Source organism: Emydura macquarii, unplaced genomic scaffold (assembly GCF_026122565.2).
Source record: "Emydura macquarii macquarii isolate MOO-44397 ecotype Brisbane River unplaced genomic scaffold, CSIRO-AGI_Emac_v2 contig_1119, whole genome shotgun sequence".
Lineage (NCBI taxonomy): Eukaryota > Metazoa > Chordata > Testudines > Chelidae > Emydura > Emydura macquarii.
Window position 1 is genome coordinate 13,871,938 of NW_027131256.1, and position 15,229 is coordinate 13,887,166.

At 42.2% G+C, this 15,229-nt stretch overlaps 1 protein-coding gene across 2 annotated transcripts in view; it reads left to right on the forward strand.

The window, feature by feature from the left end:
- The first annotated feature begins 227 nt into the window (after positions 1 to 227).
- The window catches only part of BBX (BBX high mobility group box domain containing), a 177,729-nt gene continuing 162,727 nt past the window's right edge, over positions 228 to 15,229 (forward strand). The window contains exons 1-2 of one of the 2 annotated variants that reach the window (XM_067546196.1): positions 228 to 348; positions 3,544 to 3,616. The gene's annotated coding sequence lies outside the window, so the exon portion shown is untranslated. Of the gene's footprint in view, positions 349 to 3,431; positions 3,481 to 3,543; positions 3,617 to 15,229 lie in introns of those variants that run through there. The other variant, XM_067546199.1, reaches the window with a different exon arrangement.

The window sequence follows — 15,229 nt, forward strand, 5'->3', positions numbered from 1 at the left end:
CCCTGCTGGGCGGGCTACAGGTCCTGCAACATGCTTACAAGAAACGTGATGATCGTGGTGCGTTGTGTGTGTGTGTTGCATAGGAGTGTGTGTGTGTGCGTGCGGGTGTCTCTCGCTTTGGGTGTAACAGGCCAGCTGTATGGCTGGCGGAGCTGTCCCTCAGTCGCCGGGCCAATCGCAGGCTGCCTTATATAAAAATGAATGTTTTCAGTCTCTCCGGGTTGCATGTACTGTATGTGGAGCAGTGTACAGTGAGAAAGCCAGGCTCTTCACTTTCACATAGAGAAACCCTGCCTGGCCACTGAAACACACACACACACACACACACACCCAGAGCCACATGCAGAGGTAAGTGCCCACACTCCACCCAGCCTTTCCCTTCGCACTGGAGGCAGGAGAGCTGCCCTCTGCACACACTTCCCTGGCCAGGGCTCACTTCCCAGCACTGGGGCAGCCCCCCAGGACTCCTCCAGCACAGCCGCCGCCGCCGCTGGGAGGGTGGACTTGGAGGCAGGCAGGGAGACCTTTGCATGTCCTGGGCTGCCGCTGCCACGATTTCCAGGCACTTTGCCTCCCTCTTTGCCCCCCCCCTTCATTTCAAACTTCAGGGGGGGGGGGGGAGCGGGGTCGTGTCTGTCGACCTCCCTGCCTGGCCGAGGGGCTGGGGGAGGAGAAGGGGGTGAATTGCAATGCAGAAGGGGGAAGAAATGCACCAGGGCTAGGCCGGTCCGTGCCAGGCTGCGTTTGAACCAGGACCGCTCCCCACACACACACAGAGGCAGGAGCAGCCACAACGCAGCGGGGGGGGGGAAGCTGAACCAGAGAGGAGGGATAACAACAACACACACACCGGCTGTGTGTGTCTGGGGGCAAGCAGGGGGGGGGGGGGGGGCTGGCCAGGAAAATTGGTGGCAGCGAGAAACGAAACTTCGTTCCAGGGGCTGGAGGAAGGGAGGGAGGGAAAAAAAAAAGTGCGTTGATTTATTTTCGTGGCAAGGTTTCTCTTGTGTGTGTGTTTGTGTGTCACTTAACAAAAAAAAAAAAAAAAAAAAAAAAAAGCCAACCAGAGCCAGGCTCGGCGGCTCTCTCTCTCTCTCTCTGAGAGTTGGGAGCTGTATTTTCCGGTAGAGCCATCCGTGCGATGCACTCGCCCTCCGCCTTTCCGAGCAAACCACCGAAAAATGTGCAATGGACTAGAGCAAAAGTGGGGCTAGCGCGAGCCGGGGAGGAAGAAAGAATACAAGGGGGGGGGGGGGGAGGGAGGAGAGAGGCTGTGTCAGGGTTTTGCATGAATGTGGGATTATGTTGTGTCAATAAGTTTAAGGTGGAGAGAGCGAGGCTGGCGGGGGGAAGGAAGGCCTTGGCTGTTTAAAGTCCTATTTCTGGAGGTAAGTCGTGCTAGTGGAGGGTCGCGATGACAGAAAACTTGGAGCTAATCTGCCCAGGGAGGGGGTTCGGGCCTGCAGGGGGGTCACTCAGTCGCCAGGAGCCAGATGGGTGTTCAACTGTTATTGGCGGCTACGATCTCGGGTCGCTGGTAAATTACAGAAATCAGACTCTCTCTTCCCCTCCCCCGGCTCTCTCTCTCTCGCTCGCTCTCTTCCTCCTCTCTCTCGCTGTGTGTGTGTTATTTGCAATGTATGAAACTTACATGGCTGGGAAGGGAGCCGCTCCAGTGTCGGTGTGCCAGGGGGGAAGGCAGGCAGCGGGCTAGCACGGATCCTTCCCGGGAGCGGTACGACGGCAGGTTCGCGTGAGGCGTTATGCGGGGAGCAGCCCGCGGCCGCTGAATGAGGAAGGTAAAAATGAAACGATGCAAAAAAAGAAGCCGAGACAACATGTACGACGGCGAGCGGCACCGAGGAGCTATTTTTTTTTTGCTTTCCTTTTCTGTAGAAAAAAAGGGGAAAGGAAAAAAATGCCTGGGTCTCTCCCACTCCCTGTGAGCAATGGCTGGGTTCGTGCATTTTAACTGTGTGAGGGGCAAATGGGGGGGGGGGGGGGTAACGGGGGGGGGGGGGGGCACTTCTCCCCAGAGGCTCTTGTGTAAAAGTTTTTCAGAGGGCGAGGAGAGCCCTGTGTGTTGGGGACGGGGGGAGGGCAGCCTTGGCGGAGGTGGTGGCGACGAGAGAGCAGCCAGGCGGCTGACGATGGTCACTTGGCCTGGGGGCTTTGAAGCCATGGCCCGTCCTGCTCCTGACACGTTCGAGTGGCAGATCTGGGCACCCCAGGGGTGGGGGTGGGGGGCACCCCGCCACCCCCTCCCCTAGCCCCACTCCTCGCTAGTCACACGCTGTGGAGATGGAGCAGGGACGGGAGGCTAGGGCTCCATGTGGCTCTTGCAGCAGCAGCAGCAGCAGCAGCGGGATCATCTCGCCCGGGCCCGCGGGGAGGAGGAGGGGAGCAGCGGCAGCAGCAGCAGCAGGGAGGTGTATTTTGCCAGGCTGATTTCACCAAACCTCGCTGGGGAGGGAAGGCTGGAGGGGTCGGGGGAGCCGGCCCGTCGTCCCCCGTCCTCTGCCTGCCTCCCCTTCCTCCCGCCCCTCCTGAAAGGTGTTGTGTAGACTTTTCCCCCGGGGAGGGTGAGATTTGTGCATTGCATTATCGCTTCTCTCCTCCTCCCCCCCCCCCTCAAAGCAAGATGGACTCTCTTCTCTCTCTTTCTCTCTCTCACTCTCTTTCTCTCCCCCCTCTCCCTGTGTCTTGTCAGCCTTTAAGATCGACATTTTGTAACTAAGATGCAAACTTGATGGTGACCAGGAGGGAAAAAAAAAAAAGGGAAAACCGTGGGGTCTGTCTAGCCTCTCTCCATATTTAATACCTTTCCCCTCACCCCAGCCCAGAGCCCAGATTCCGGTGGCCCTCTACTTTGTACAGGGGGCTGGGTGGTGGTGGTGGTGTGCAAACGCCTTTCCCCATGCCCTCTCTGGGTTCAGGGCTCTCTAATCTCCGGGTGGATTGCGATGGTGGAGGGGCTTGTCTGGCGATTTCAGGACTCTGAGGATCTGGAAGAGGGGAATTGGGCATTACCTGAAACTGTGTGAGAAGGCTGCAGCCGCCTCTCTCTGTGTGTGTATATCTCGGACCTGAAATCTGGGCTTGCTGATTTCCTAATATTATTGTTGCGTCGCTTAATTTAGCCACGCTGGGGATCGAGCGAGAGCACTTGTGCCCATCGGTGGGCTTCATTGTTGTTTATTTTTGTGATCAACTTTCCGCCTTGCATTTGGATACGTCGCATATTGCATGGGGAGAGGGAGAAAAATAACCCACCCCGCTGATGAACACACAGATGATTTGTTCCACTTGCCCAGTCCCAAAGCCCTTTAAAGACACGGTGCATCTTTTGTTTGCTGGTTAGGGTTTTCTGCCACTGTCAACCTGCTTCCCGTTTTAAGGAGAACTTACAGGAGGGGAGGGGGCGTGTGAGGAGGAAGCAAGTTTCAAGTTTTGGGAATTTCTCCTCTTGTTGGCGTTGTGGTGAGTTGCAATATTGTAAAATCATGGTGTACTGACGATGTGCCTTTATTTGATACTTTATAGGTCACTATCACATGACAAAGGCTTTGAGACAGCTTCATCTTCCTCTGTCTGTAATTTCCATTTGCCTTCCTGGGTAAGTATGTAAACTGTACACACAGGAAAAGAGTGTAATTGTTGTTAATAAGATCCAGGCAATCTCGCTGTTCTTTTTCAGGGGGAAGATGCTTCTTGAGGTTTTAGCATGTCTTCTCTTGGGCGCTCCCAGGAACTGTCAGATTACAAAGTTTGTGTTTTAGCATTGTAAGGGGGTGGGTTTTATGAACATGAAAATTAGAAGGCTCTCAGTGTTGGGATCTCATTAGCTCATTCATGAAAGAAAAACCCTTGGTTTTGAAAGAAGAACAGTTGAATGATGGCAAAAGTTTTAAAACAAGGATTGGAATATGAAAAGTGCAACATTGCGGGTTGAAAAGTTATTAACCGTATACAACCTTATAAAACTTGAGGCTAGCAGTAGAGGTGGGAAAATATGAACCGATTTTTATTGAGAAATCCAAAGAGGTGTCTTCTCGGAGTTGGCGGAAAGTTGTAATTCTAGGGTGACGAGTTAACTCGGTTTTAACATGCGAATCCCACTTTCCTGCTAATTCTTGTGCTATCTGTATCTGTTGCTATTTCTCTTCCTAGCATTGGTTAATACAGGTAGCTACTGAATTTGAAAGACAAATCTTGGTGATTAAATTGCCAACATTTCCGAAGTACTATTAGATATTAGAGCATTTTTGTTTGTTTTGTTTTTGGAAGAGTTTGATGCTATTGAACCAACATAATGTAATTGTTTCAAACAGAGATTTGAACCTGTGGGGCCAAATGAAGAGCTGGTATAAGTGGGTGTAACTCAAGTAGCGTTGGTACAGTTGAACCTACTGACAGTAGTCTGAATTTGTCCCCCGACGATGAAAAAATGTAGCAATATTGTTTGTGTTAGGGCAATATTGTGTATATATAATTTAAAAAAAACCCAACACATTTAGGGAGTGAGTTTAGTTCTGATAATAGCGCATTAATAACACAGTCTTGATCTTCAGCAGTCCCTGTGTGGCAAACAGGAAATATGTGATAATCCCAAATAAGCAAAGGAGGCTGGTGGGAGTAACTGTTTTTATGGGATCTTTTGAAAGGGTTGCAGCCACAATACTAGTGGGATACCTGCAGCAGAGGGAATGTGCCCCATGCCTTTTCAGAGGCTTGGAGGATGGTGGATTCTGCCTCTTTCCCCAGTTCCTGCAGAGATTAACACTCAAATCCCAATAATTCAGACTATCTGGGGAGCAGAGGGTGGAGGTGAATATGTACCTTTCATCCTTTGACATAAACTATAATATCAAAAGAAATTGAACACAAAATAAACTAATTAACATTTTATTACAGACTAATTGCATTGGAAAAATAGAGCTCTCAAAAACTGCTAACCAGATTTGATAATCTTATTGACAAGAGTCGCATTATGTGCAGAATAATTGATGCAACAGTCTTTACAAAGTGAAATTGCAGGACAAAATTCAAAAGCCTACTGACGGGACTCAAATTCTTGCTCATAGCTGAGCACATATGTATTGACTTTTGAACTGAAATTCTATGTTTACATATGAAGTCAAACTAAAATATTGTACATGATAAAGGGTTTTCTCTTTATGTGATGTAATGGTGGAGGATTTTTGGCAAGAACAGAGCTTTGGGATCTTCCATCATAACTGATAAATGGTCCTGGCATGGCTGTAATACTGTCATTGGTCCTTACAGTTAATACATAGCTTCCTCACAGTATAGAGTTGTGTGGGTGCACAGAATTCTATTCTATAAATGATGGGCTGATCACGTTCTCCAAACAGCTCTACGAGAAGTGGATAGTTTAATTCTACTTATATTTACAGAACCAGTGTAAATACAGCTCCAAATAGCATTGAAATGGCATTTACAAATTATGAAGCAAAGAAATGATAAAATATCCTATTGAAGAGGAAGGAGTAATGGAAACTTTAAAGGAAGCAATGAAATAATTTTTGTTGAAACTGAAAAAGTAATGTAAAAATGTATCTAGTTAATGGTAGAATGGAGATTTCCTCAAGTTTGGCTGTTACCAGATACTTTCATTTACTTTTGGGAAGTCTTCTGTTTGATGAAAGTTAGATTTTTTTAAAAAATCACATATTAGGCAGTGCTTAATTTGTAATGAAAGAGGTGCTGGGATTCAAGTAATTAGGTGCTAGGGCTCAAACAATTTTTTTACATTCATAACTGATGCAGGAAGGCCAGAGATGCCAGGGCTATGAACTGTCAAGCCTAGAGGTGCTGGGGCTCAGCCCTGGCAAGCCCTGACACACATTAAGCACTAGTTTTAGGAGTATAATCACGGTATAATTTGATTTTAAGCAGAGTTTAGTAAACATTTTTCATATAAATTCCAGTGTAATACATGGGGTCAGATTTTGATTTCGGTTACAAACTAATCTACAATAATCTCAGTGAAGTCAGGTGTTGGGGAGAATGAGGGAGGAAGGGAGTAATTTCTTTCAGGATCCATGTGCAGAAGGCACCTGCCATGCTCACCTTTCAGATCTCAAAAGTTAGGCATGTCATCAAGATAGACGATTTGTCTGAGTTACTGCAACAAAATAGTAAATAAGGTTTCAAGAAAACACACGATTCAAAATAATATAAAATACTCTTGTGGTGTTTTTGATCAGCACAAAATCTTTTAGTCAATGGCCCATTAATGCCTGGCAAATAAATGTAGGACCTGTATCACAAACCCATTGACTTCAGTGGAAGTTACTTTCAGCAAAGGCCTGTAGGACAGATGGTGATGCAAAGTCATTTATGAGTATCTGCCTGTCCAATGTGAGGAAGAAAGCCCTAATGTCTCCTATGTTCTTTGAATAATTAAAGATATTCAATGTCAGTTTTCCACATTTAATATCAGTGATAATAATGCACTTCTTTTATACCTAACATTTTTCTTTCATCCCAAAGGATCTCAAAGCACTTTACAAACTATGATCCCCCCAACCCAGCAGATCACATAAATAATTTTAAGCAAATGAGTAGTACCATTAAAGTCACTCGTGGTTAAAGTTATACCTGTGCCTAGGTGATCTGCTGGATAGGGGGCCTAAATACTATACATACAACAGCACTGAAACACCGCCAACACTGGAGTGGAAAGTGGCAGTCATCTCGCATACAACACACAGTGTAACAATGGGAGGAAGGGAAATTTTGATCAGCAGCAATGGGGTAAATCTTTCTGTTACCTAATACGCAAAAGGAGGATGTATACACACAAAATAGCTAAGTCCTCTGTTTTACTTTTTATGATAGCTCTATCCGTGCAAAGTAATTAGATACAAGTGTATAGGTTGTTTATGAATCAATTCATCCAAAACTTATGAGGTAAAACACAGCATCTGTTTAACAGTGCATGGCATCCATAATATGCAAGCTTCCATGTAGAGTCAAAAGTGGTTTAGAGTGGAAGGATGGCATTATAGATTAAGTCCTGGAGTGGAACTCGGGTGATCTGGGTAAAGTTTCTGCCTTTGCCCAGACTACCTGTGTGACCTAGGACAAACAATTTAGTTCAGAAAATTTCAAAAGTGGCCACTGATTTTGCCTGACAGTTTTTCAGAGTGCAGCCAGAGTTCCTTTTAAAGTCAATGGGAACTACAAGAGTTCAGAATGAGTCACCCTGAACTGGAGACTGCTTTTGAAAATGTAGGCCTTTATCTTCCTCTGCTTCACTTTTCCATCTGTAAAATGGAGACTAATAATATTTCCCTGAATCACAGGAGTGTCGGAATGTTAAACTCATTCATATTTATGGGTACTACAATACTACTATTTGTGGGCAACAGAAGTACCTATCCAGATAAATCAAATCACATGGCACATATGCTATAGCACAGTTTTTCTCACCGATTATTATGTTTCAGAGTTACATAAACTGTATTACTGTAAATATCTTTTATATTTCTTTGTGACTTAATAGGCCACTTAGCTTGATTTTAGAACTTTAATGATCTGTATTAAAATTAACTCTAGAAAGTAAATACAGTAGAACCTCAGAGTTATGAGCACCAGAGTTACGAACTGACCAGTCAGCCACACACCTCATTTGGAACTGGATGTATGCAATCAGGCAGCAGTAAAGACAAAATAAAAAAGGGAAATACGGTACTGTGTTAAATGTACACTACTAAAAAAATAAAGGGAAAGCATTTTTCTTCTGCATAGTAAAGTTTGAAAGCTGTATTAAGTCAATGTTCAGTTATAATCTTTTGAAAGAACAATCATGTTTTGTTCAGAGTTACGAACATTTCAAACAACCTCCATTCCCGAGGTGTTCGTAGCTCTGAGGTTCTACTGTACAAAAAAGTCAACTTTCTTTCATTTAGAGTATACATTTATTTGCTTTGTTAGTTTCTGTGGTATCTTGTTCACGCCCATTTTATTTTTCAATTTTATATTAAAATGTTACTGGTTCAGACCCTGATTTGTTGGTCAGCATCAACAGGTTGTTACTATATGATGGCAGTTAAGTGAGCTTAGTTGACGGTCTCCGTTCCATTGCTAATGGATATTTGTTAATTTCACAAAAAAGACTATCACAGCTGACTTTCTCCTTGAAAGTTTCAGAAGAGCCCAGGACTGAATGAGCATAAAGATTAAGCTAATTTTAGAAGTGAGCCACCAAGTTACTGTTGAACCACATTGGTGAGGCAATGTGGGGAAGTTTGTACTAAGATTGCTGTTCTTGTTCTAAAAATAAATAATAATAATTAACAGTGATAGGGCCTGATTCAGAAAAGCACTTAAACGTGTTTCCAGCAAAATACTTGAACCATGCTGACATCATAAATTTCAGAGGTGGGCCAGTGTTGTTATCCCCATTTTACAGGTGGGAAAGCTGAAGCGCAGCAAGATTAAATGGCTTGTGCAAGGTCGCAAAGCAAGCCAGCAGCAGACCCAGGGATAGAATCCAGATCTTATTCCCAAGTCTTAATGCCCTGTTCCCTGAAACATGCTGCCTTCAACTACCTGAATCAGGGCTTTGCTGAAGCAGGTGCACTGAGCATGTGAGATGGCCAATTAACTTCAATGGGACTACTCAGATGCTTAAAGTTAGACACCTTAAGTTCCTTGATGAATGGGGATTTGAATTTACAGGACTCCAGCTGTGTCAATTTGATATTTTGCTAGTATTCAATCCACTTAAAGTTACTAGCTTAAAATTTTTTTTTGCAACTAATATTCAGCTATTAGTTTTCCATTATAGTCAGATTTATGGACAGGAGCTTCTAAACATCCAGCAATTTATTAACCTGAAGCTTTTGCCTTTGCTTTTATGTGCATCAGTATTTAACCAACAGTGGATATACACAGTTTTACTTAACTTTACACTTTCCAGCCTCAAGTTGTAGAAAAGTTGCCTTGCAGGCATGGGGTAGTAAAAGAAACAAAATGTACTAAAACTCACCATCCCTACAATGAAATTATTTTAATATTTACAAGTCATCTAATTTAAGTCAGCATTAACGTTAATATAAAATGTAGAACTTCCCAAAGCAGCTACTTTGGCTATATCGCCATATTTTGGTAAATAAAGGTGACGTATTAATTTGAACTTTTACTTCAGAGCTAAGTAAATGTATTTCAGCGTATCAGATATTCAGATTTGCTGATTACTATTGCTTGACTAAGGATATGTTAGCTCTGATTTAAAATAAAAGTTCTCTTTGAGGAGGGAAAAATACTCTACTAATGCACAAGTGTAGACCTATTTGTAATGTGTGCTCACAATGATAGTGGTTTTATTATTTTTAATATTTATAAACTCAGTTACATAAGAGATTAATCAACAAAGAAAAAAACATGCTTTTGACAGATTTTCCAGGACTTCTGCCGTCTCTTTCTGTAGCACAGATATGCATGATGTAACAGCAGGTCCGTATGATTTTTTTTTGTTTGAATAGAAGACTTCCATGATTCAACATGTGAAAATAAACTTGGTTTGGGTACTTCTGCCTGCAAGAAAGTTAATACAATGAAAGCTTAGTCTTTAGCAGGGGACAGAAAGCTAACTGAATTTTATGAGAGTAGACTCAGATTATCAGTTGCTTAGGAGACATAGAATTTTATTATAATAAGAAGCCTTTCCCATTAGTATTTTGGTGGAAGAAATTTTATAAGTGATGTAGTTCTACACAAGTGCAAAAATCACTTTGAAAATATGAAGTAGCACTCCACTGGTCTGTAATGTCACTAAGGGCCTGTGACAATCAGGGGTCTCATTCAGCAACATATATGTTCAGTGGACTTCCATGACATGGGATCTGTAGAGCTTAATTCAGATTCGAGAGACCAAAAATGTTTTTCTGTCTTTGCCATGGATCTTAACAAGTTTTGTTTCCCCCTTCCTTCGCTAGTTTGCACGTGAATGGGAAGGTGCATCTCCCCAAATGCCTGTTTTTCTGAAATGTAGTAAATGTGACAGGCTGTGTCAGATTCTGCTCTCAGTTCTCCCTTTGTAAATCCAGAGTAACTCCAGTCACTGTAGTGGAATTACTGTACAGATTCACAGGTGTAACTGAAAGCTCCATGTCACCCAGTATGCCTGAAAGAGTGCATACTAAGGGATTCATCCTGCTTCCACTGAATTCGGTGGAAGTGGGATCAGACTCTAGAGGGCCTGATCCTGCTTTTATTAATGTCAGTGACAGCAGAATCAAGTCTATACTAGGGTACAAATGAAGGAGGTTCACACTAACTGCCAGCACCCAGGCAGATTGGGGCTGCTAAATACACCGTACTGCTGTCACATTGAGGTCTTTGAATCCAGACCTTTTCACTCTCTGCACTATCCTATTTTCAACGTGCTCTGCCAAGACCTTTCAGAATAAGCTTTTGACATAGGTCTCGTTTGTTCTTTAGTTTTATTTGTGTCTGTGTCCCACTCAATCGCTCCAACCCAACACGACTAGCAAGAGCTCTTGAGGCTGGGTAATACACATGCTAATAGTTAGGAATATGCATTACAGAGGAATAGTAAGTCTCCAGCCTTTTTGGCATTTTTGTATGTATGTGATTTTTATGGTTGCTAGAACAATACATCTGAAGATGTCATCACAAGAGATTTGGAAATGAACTTGGGATAGAGGAAAAGCAGTGTGGCTAGATCTCCTTTTACTTACACCAGCTTAAATCTGGAGTAACTCCACCAAAGTCAGTGGTGAGTTAAGCTAGTGTCCGATTCTGATTCAAAGCCTGCCAGCAAAAGCCTCAAATGGAAGTCTCCCAGGAGTGTTTTTTGCCAGGTTGCTGAAAATATATTGTTGGGTTTAGGCAAGCTGGATTTGCTTTCCACAGATGGTCTTTGGGCTACAATAACAGGGCAATGAAATACATGACAGTGATTTTTCTTAGCGGATAATACATTGGGGAACTAAGGCATTTTTGACCTAATTGTCACTGAAGAACAGACGTGGGCTCACTTGTGCAACTGGATCCACGCAGTTGGATTCCTGTACCCCTCACAGAGCCACGGTGACTTCGGTGAGCCACTGTGTGAGCGTACAGATCCACCCGTACGCACCCAGCTGCAGGATCGGGTCCCTAAAGTTGTTCGACGTCTCTGATTTTCCTCAGAGGACGAAGCCCATACCTTTTGCTTCACATTATTAATTAATTATCATTTATATTACAATAATGCCCAGAGGGCCCAATCTGGGTCATGGGCCCATTATGGTGGAAGCTGCACAAACACATTGTTAGAGACAATCCAAGTCTTGAAGAGCTGACAATCTAAGATGACAAGAAGCATAGGAAGGGTGGGGGAAGAGAGAGAATCAAATATACAGACTTCCCATAACTGAGAGAGATTGGAAAACATAAAATGAGAGAATACCATTTTTGATGAAGTGTACCTGTTGGCACACACACTAAGTTCGTTGCAGTAACGCATACCAACCTAATTTGACTTTGGTCATAACAAGAAGGATCTTCTCTGAGCCAGGCTTCATTTAGTACCTCTTATAACACTTATGCCCTGTTTAAACTACACTTCTGGTAATACTTCCCTAACAGACTGCTGCACGTGGGGGTTTAAGAAAACCATTATGCTTCTAAGATTTGATTTTTGGGGTTCAATACTCAAGAAATGGTGAACAGACCTTCCATGTGGATTTTGAATGCTTGTTACTAAGGGAGCATGCCATTACTGTTGTAGTTCAGAGCAATATCAGCTTTAAAAATCTCAAATATCCTGGATGGCTAAGTAAGGGAAGCTTTTGGTAAATCAAGAATAGAATTACGTACTGGGGAAGAAGTATTATCACACCCACCTTTCTAAAGTGTCCACATTTAGCATTTCTTTCTATTTACAAATGGTTTTTTCATGCCTAAATTTCCTGTTGAATAGCATTGATTTATGCAGTGTGGAAAATAACATGCATGGCTCAAATCATGCCAGTCAGTGGGCATTCCCTGTGCCATATTTGCAAAATCAGAGCATAACTTTAATTTGAAATGGTTGGTAAAATAGATTTTTTTTTTTTTTAAATGTAGAATTCTTTTATTTAGTTTGCGTGGAATGTGATTTCTGTACATCATGTTAAATACCAGCCACAGAATATTCTTAATATATTTTGAAATAAGTATGCAAAATTGCAGCATGATCAAATACTGATTATGAGGCTCATGTACAAATTAATAAGCAAATTAAAATAGCATAATTAATTTCCAGCTCCATTAGAAGAAACAGAGACATGGGATGGGGGTGGGGGAGGAAAAGGTGGAATTCTATGTTTGCAAAATGAGGGAAAGTGCCAAAACTGGTAGTGAAGTTGGTTATGCAAGTAGCTATTCAAAATTTAGTATTCTGTCCTATTGATAAGAACTTGATAAGACAGGAGATGCATAAATAGAAACCAGAAGTTCCAAAATCATGCATTCAAGAATGTTAGGTTAAATAGAGAACACTAGTTTTTTCAACTGGAACAAGGGGTGGTAGCCTTAAATTTTGTTTATTGGTATAAACCAGATTAACAAGAGGAGGTAAAATGTGAAGGGCTATATGCTGTCTTTGGAAAAATGTGTGGAACTTCCATTGACTAGAAAGAGAATTGTGTATGTGCATTTGAGGGCAAAATTTCACTTTTAAGTGTTTGAATGCAAATTGGTAATACAGCCATATTTGCTTTAAAGCCGTTTGTGCCTGTTGCCAAATTACATGCTGCTTGATTTCTAATTTAGTAATCCAATATACAAAGTAGTCCATGTTGTTTCACTGCACTCAGTAGTGTGACAAAGCAACTGCAGGGTATGTGAGATGAGTTGTATAGTCAAAAAGCACACTATTATGGCAAGGCTGAGATTTTCAAAACTGCTGCAGTGATTTGACACCCAATTTCCATTCAAATTAATTTGGCAGCTTTTAAAATCTCAGCCAAACCGTTTAACTCTTAGAAATGGCTAGTTTTGCTCTTCGCAGGAACAATCCTGTCACCCAGCTAGGAGCCCGAAAACACATATTTGGGCTGTATACCCTTTAAAATCCTTTTCCAGGATTGTCTGATATTGGTCAGGTACAGAAGATCCATCTTCCTAAGATGCTGGGGGAAAGCCACCGACCATGTTAAATAGAATCCCTTAATGTAATTGTCAAGCTGTTTATTTCCATGTACTGCGTAGCATTTGGGCCACACTGAGTCAGAAGTACTCTTTAAAAAAAAAAAAAAAAAAAAAGAGGCAGCTCGGAATGCCTAATCAGACATTCCACTGCTTGTGAGAGAGGATTTCCCATAAAGAATTGTGATTAGTAGCCAGCTGTGGCCAATAGCCAAGAGGCTAGTTTATACAGGAAAAAAATCGCCTCTCCTGATGGCTCCATAGAGTAGCACTTCAGAGTTTGTTGTGGCTCTCCCATTAGTGTGGTCAGACCGGGAGACAACAAAACAAGGCTGTCAGCAGGCAAGGTGTCATCGGGGTCAGACACACCCTATCCTACTAGTAAGTGGAGACAGGAGATGTGCAGCTCAACCAGCTGTCCACCCCCCACTAAGGAATGCAAAGTTCTGAGTTGTAGGCTCAGAAATGTATTACTGGCACAACTACACCAAATATTCATATTTTACATGTTTTTTGTTTGTTTGTTTTTGAGAGCCAGTTATCCATTTATAGGTCTATCCTAGCCCTCCCCCCAAAACATAGGTTTTGTGATCTTGTCACTTGATCCTGCTTTTCCATATTCTATCCTAATCAGTGAGACGGGTATTCAAAGTCTTCATAGTTACAGTGACTCCTGTGTAACCAAATATTCATATCTAAGATTAGAGACATAGATAGAAATTAAGAGAAAATTTGAAACTGAGGTCAATGTGCTTATTGTAAACGTGAGTATTTGGAGCACTCTATTTTTTAAAAAAAACCTTCCTGAAAAAAAAGTATAAACAGGGGTCATTAAAAACAAATGAGAGAAATTACCAAATATTATCTACTCTTTTTCCTAAGAGAACAGGACTAAATAACAGGAATCAGTCACAACAAAGGGGTCACCATTCTCATTTTAATATACATTTGGAACTAGTGCAATCATATCCCGAGTCTGGGGAAAGCCAGATATTTGGGTAACTTATTATTTATACTGCAGATTACTGAGACACTCTGTGAAATCCCCTTTAAAAATAGCTCTTGTTTAACACGAGTGTTTAAACAGAATGTTTTACTGATGTGGCTGATTTTTATAGCTAACACATCTTCATGTGATTGAACCATTCTTTTCCTAACGTGTGGTTTTTTTTAAAGCGTAAAATATTTTGGATATATTCCTCATACACTGGGGGAGTTCTTCCACAAATCAGCTGAGAGTCGTGCCTAGATGTCCCAAGATTTTCAGTAGTGATTGGTGATTTTTGGGTGCCCAAACTGAGACCGAAAGGGGCTTGATATTCAGAAAGTACTTAGCATCATCCTCTGAAAAATCAGACCCCTTTAAGGTGTTTCATGCTGGATGCTCTGAAATTGAGCCATTCAAATTCACTGGTCATATTTGAAAATATGTACTATAACTCTCTTTTTAAATGGTTCGCATTGTCTTTGGGCCAAATTCAGACCTGGGGTAAACTGGTGCAACTCCATCAGCTGTAACGGAACAATGCAAAGACAGAATTCGGCCTTTTGTTCATAATGAAAGCACCAGCTAAAGCGGCCAGGAGTGGGGCATGTTCAAAATATTGCTGTGACTACATATATAGCATATATCCATTTTTATACTTCATGCCCACAAATAAAACTTACTTGCTGTTTCTCGTCCGTTTGAGCTATCTGATTATTTCCCCAACTTGACGAAAATATCCCACCAACATCTAGTCAACATTTCTCTTAATATAGCCTTAAGTTTGGGCGCTTACAGAAAATCTTATCCTCATTATAATAATCCCATAACACAGGAAATATACCACAGGGAATCTGATCATGTTCTCACTGAAGCCAGTGACAATTTTGCCATTGACTTGGTGAACGTAGATGTTGGTTCATGAGAAACACTTTCATGAATCTTTCCTACATCAGTAACATTTCTTAGGGCTCAGCTACATGTAGAGTTTTACTGGTATAATTATGTTGGTTGTGGGGGATGATCTTTTACTGACCTAATTATACCAATAAAAGCCCTAGTATACAGAGACTGGTG